Source organism: Musa acuminata, unplaced genomic scaffold, assembly GCF_036884655.1.
Source record: "Musa acuminata AAA Group cultivar baxijiao unplaced genomic scaffold, Cavendish_Baxijiao_AAA HiC_scaffold_1024, whole genome shotgun sequence".
Classification (NCBI taxonomy): domain Eukaryota; kingdom Viridiplantae; phylum Streptophyta; class Magnoliopsida; order Zingiberales; family Musaceae; genus Musa; species Musa acuminata.
Window position 1 is genome coordinate 5,001 of NW_027021238.1, and position 5,000 is coordinate 10,000.

Below are 5,000 nucleotides of genomic sequence, written 5' to 3' on the forward strand. Positions count from 1 at the left end.
TGTTCTTTGCTAGATTGGGCTTTCGTATAGCATGGACGGTGCTGCTTCTCGCTTCGCTCGCTGTTCGCCGCTCGCCGCTCGCTCGCGCAGCCAAAAATGGCCAGTTTTGGCCCGTTTTTGGGCTGTTTTGGCCTGTTTTTGGTCTGTTCTGGCGTGGCGCGGTGACCGTCGTGAGCGGAGCAAAACGTCAGCCATCTCAGCACCTTGGAACCCCCCGGGTGGCACAGGGCTGGATGGGGCTTTCGTATAGCAGGGACGGTGCTGCCTCACGCTTCGCTCGCTGTTCGCCGCTCGCCGCTCGCTCGCGCAACCTAAAATGGCCAGTTTTGGCCCGTTTTTGGGCTGTTTTGGCCTGTTTTTGGTCCGTTCTTGCGTGGCACGGCGACCGTCGTGAGCGGAGCAAAACGTCAGCCATCTCAGCACCCTGGAACCCCCCGGGTGGCACAGGGCTGGATGGGGCTTTCGTATAGCAGGGACGGTGCTGCCTCTCGCTTCGCTCGCTGTTCGCCGCTCACCGCTCGCTCGCTCAGCCAAAAATGGCCAGTTTTGGCCCGTTTTTGGGCTGTTTTGGCCTGTTTTTGGTCCGTTCTTGCATGGCGCGGTGACCGTCGTGAGCGGAGCAAAACGTCAGCCATCTCAGCACCCTGGAACCCCCCGGGTGGCACAGGGCTGGATGGGGCTTTCGTATAGCAGGGACGGTGCTGCCTCACGCTTCGCTCGCTGTTCGCCGCTCGCCGCTCGCTCGCGCAGCCAAAAATGACCAGTTTTGGCCCGTTTTTGGGCTGTTTTGGCCTGTTTATGGTCCGTTCTTGCGTGGTGCGGTGACCGTCGTGAGCGGAGCAAAACGTCAGCCATCTCAGCACCCTGGAACCCCCCGGGTGGCACAGGGCTGGATGGGGCTTTCGTATATAGCAGGGACGGTGCTGCCTCTCGCTTCGCTCGCTGTCCGCCGCTCGCCGCTCGCTCGCGCAGCCAAAAATGGCCAGTTTTGGCCCGTTTTTGGGCCGTTTTGGCCAGTTTTTGGCCTGTTCTTGCATTGCGCGGTGACCGTCGAGAGCGGAGCAAAACGTCAGCCATCTCAGCACCCTGGAACCCCCCGGGTGGCACAGGGCTGGATGGGGCTTTCGTATAGCAGGGACGGTGCTGCCTCTCGCTTCGCTCGCTGTCCGCCGCTCGCCGCTCGCTCGTGCAGCCAAAAATGGCCAGTTTTGGCCCGTTTTTGGGCCGTTTTGGCCAGTTTTTGGCCTGTTCTTGCATTGCGCGGTGACCGTCGAGAGCGGAGCAAAACGTCAGCCATCTCAGCACCCTGGAACCCCCCGGGTGGCACAGGGCTGGATGGGGCTTTCGTATAGCAGGGACGGTGCTGCCTCTCGCTTCGCTCGCTGTCCGCCGCTCGCCGCTCGCTCGTGCAGCCAAAAATGGCCAGTTTTGGCCCGTTTTTGGGCCGTTTTGGCCAGTTTTTGGCCTGTTCTTGCATTGCGCGGTGACCGTCGAGAGCGGAGCAAAACGTCAGCCATCTCAGCACCCTGGAACCCCCCGGGTGGCACAGGGCTGGATGGGGCTTTCGTATAGCAGGGACGGTGCTGCCTCTCGCTTCGCTCGCTGTCCGCCGCTCGCCGCTCGCTCGTGCAGCCAAAAATGGCCAGTTTTGGCCCGTTTTTGGGCCGTTTTGGCCAGTTTTTGGCCTGTTCTTGCATTGCGCGGTGACCGTCGAGAGCGGAGCAAAACGTCAGCCATCTCAGCACCCTGGAACCCCCCGGGTGGCACAGGGCTGGATGGGGCTTTCGTATAGCAGGGACGGTGCTGCCTCTCGCTTCGCTCGCTGTCCGCCGCTCGCCGCTCGCTCGTGCAGCCAAAAATGGCCAGTTTTGGCCCGTTTTTGGGCCGTTTTGGCCAGTTTTTGGCCTGTTCTTGCATTGCGCGGTGACCGTCGAGAGCGGAGCAAAACGTCAGCCATCTCAGCACCCTGGAACCCCCCGGGTGGCACAGGGCTGGATGGGGCTTTCGTATAGCAGGGACGGTGCTGCCTCTCGCTTCGCTCGCTGTCCGCCGCTCGCCGCTCGCTCGTGCAGCCAAAAATGGCCAGTTTTGGCCCGTTTTTGGGCCGTTTTGGCCAGTTTTTGGCCTGTTCTTGCATTGCGCGGTGACCGTCGAGAGCGGAGCAAAACGTCAGCCATCTCAGCACCCTGGAACCCCCCGGGTGGCACAGGGCTGGATGGGGCTTTCGTATAGCAGGGACGGTGCTGCCTCTCGCTTCGCTCGCTGTCCGCCGCTCGCCGCTCGCTCGTGCAGCCAAAAATGGCCAGTTTTGGCCCGTTTTTGGGCCGTTTTGGCCAGTTTTTGGCCTGTTCTTGCATTGCGCGGTGACCGTCGAGAGCGGAGCAAAACGTCAGCCATCTCAGCACCCTGGAACCCCCCGGGTGGCACAGGGCTGGATGGGGCTTTCGTATAGCAGGGACGGTGCTGCCTCTCGCTTCGCTCGCTGTCCGCCGCTCGCCGCTCGCTCGTGCAGCCAAAAATGGCCAGTTTTGGCCCGTTTTTGGGCCGTTTTGGCCAGTTTTTGGCCTGTTCTTGCATTGCGCGGTGACCGTCGAGAGCGGAGCAAAACGTCAGCCATCTCAGCACCCTGGAACCCCCCGGGTGGCACAGGGCTGGATGGGGCTTTCGTATAGCAGGGACGGTGCTGCCTCTCGCTTCGCTCGCTGTCCGCCGCTCGCCGCTCGCTCGTGCAGCCAAAAATGGCCAGTTTTGGCCCGTTTTTGGGCCGTTTTGGCCAGTTTTTGGCCTGTTCTTGCATTGCGCGGTGACCGTCGAGAGCGGAGCAAAACGTCAGCCATCTCAGCACCCTGGAACCCCCCGGGTGGCACAGGGCTGGATGGGGCTTTCGTATAGCAGGGACGGTGCTGCCTCTCGCTTCGCTCGCTGTCCGCCGCTCGCCGCTCGCTCGCGCAGCCAAAAATGGCCAGTTTTGGCCCGTTTTTGGGCCGTTTTGGCCAGTTTTTGGCCTGTTCTTGCATTGCGCGGTGACCGTCGAGAGCGGAGCAAAACGTCAGCCATCTCAGCACCCTGGAACCCCCCGGGTGGCACAGGGCTGGATGGGGCTTTCGTATAGCAGGGACGGTGCTGCCTCTCGCTTCGCTCGCTGTCCGCCGCTCGCCGCTCGCTCGTGCAGCCAAAAATGGCCAGTTTTGGCCCGTTTTTGGGCCGTTTTGGCCAGTTTTTGGCCTGTTCTTGCATTGCGCGGTGACCGTCGAGAGCGGAGCAAAACGTCAGCCATCTCAGCACCCTGGAACCCCCCGGGTGGCACAGGGCTGGATGGGGCTTTCGTATAGCAGGGACGGTGCTGCCTCTCGCTTCGCTCGCTGTCCGCCGCTCGCCGCTCGCTCGTGCAGCCAAAAATGGCCAGTTTTGGCCCGTTTTTGGGCCGTTTTGGCCAGTTTTTGGCCTGTTCTTGCATTGCGCGGTGACCGTCGAGAGCGGAGCAAAACGTCAGCCATCTCAGCACCCTGGAACCCCCCGGGTGGCACAGGGCTGGATGGGGCTTTCGTATAGCAGGGACGGTGCTGCCTCTCGCTTCGCTCGCTGTCCGCCGCTCGCCGCTCGCTCGTGCAGCCAAAAATGGCCAGTTTTGGCCCGTTTTTGGGCCGTTTTGGCCAGTTTTTGGCCTGTTCTTGCATTGCGCGGTGACCGTCGAGAGCGGAGCAAAACGTCAGCCATCTCAGCACCCTGGAACCCCCCGGGTGGCACAGGGCTGGATGGGGCTTTCGTATAGCAGGGACGGTGCTGCCTCTCGCTTCGCTCGCTGTCCGCCGCTCGCCGCTCGCTCGCGCAGCCAAAAATGGCCAGTTTTGGCCCGTTTTTGGGCCGTTTTGGCCAGTTTTTGGCCTGTTCTTGCATTGCGCGGTGACCGTCGAGAGCGGAGCAAAACGTCAGCCATCTCAGCACCCTGGAACCCCCCGGGTGGCACAGGGCTGGATGGGGCTTTCGTATAGCAGGGACGGTGCTGCCTCTCGCTTCGCTCGCTGTCCGCCGCTCGCCGCTCGCTCGTGCAGCCAAAAATGGCCAGTTTTGGCCCGTTTTTGGGCCGTTTTGGCCAGTTTTTGGCCTGTTCTTGCATTGCGCGGTGACCGTCGAGAGCGGAGCAAAACGTCAGCCATCTCAGCACCCTGGAACCCCCCGGGTGGCACAGGGCTGGATGGGGCTTTCGTATAGCAGGGACGGTGCTGCCTCTCGCTTCGCTCGCTGTCCGCCGCTCGCCGCTCGCTCGTGCAGCCAAAAATGGCCAGTTTTGGCCCGTTTTTGGGCCGTTTTGGCCAGTTTTTGGCCTGTTCTTGCATTGCGCGGTGACCGTCGAGAGCGGAGCAAAACGTCAGCCATCTCAGCACCCTGGAACCCCCCGGGTGGCACAGGGCTGGATGGGGCTTTCGTATAGCAGGGACGGTGCTGCCTCTCGCTTCGCTCGCTGTCCGCCGCTCGCCGCTCGCTCGTGCAGCCAAAAATGGCCAGTTTTGGCCCGTTTTTGGGCCGTTTTGGCCAGTTTTTGGCCTGTTCTTGCATTGCGCGGTGACCGTCGAGAGCGGAGCAAAACGTCAGCCATCTCAGCACCCTGGAACCCCCCGGGTGGCACAGGGCTGGATGGGGCTTTCGTATAGCAGGGACGGTGCTGCCTCTCGCTTCGCTCGCTGTCCGCCGCTCGCCGCTCGCTCGCGCAGCCAAAAATGGCCAGTTTTGGCCCGTTTTTGGGCCGTTTTGGCCAGTTTTTGGCCTGTTCTTGCATTGCGCGGTGACCGTCGAGAGCGGAGCAAAACGTCAGCCATCTCAGCACCCTGGAACCCCCCGGGTGGCACAGGGCTGGATGGGGCTTTCGTATAGCAGGGACGGTGCTGCCTCTCGCTTCGCTCGCTGTCCGCCGCTCGCCGCTCGCGCAGCCAAAAATGGCCAGTTTTGGCCCGTTTTTGGGCCGTTTTGGCCAGTTTTTGGCCTGTTCTTGCATTGCGCGG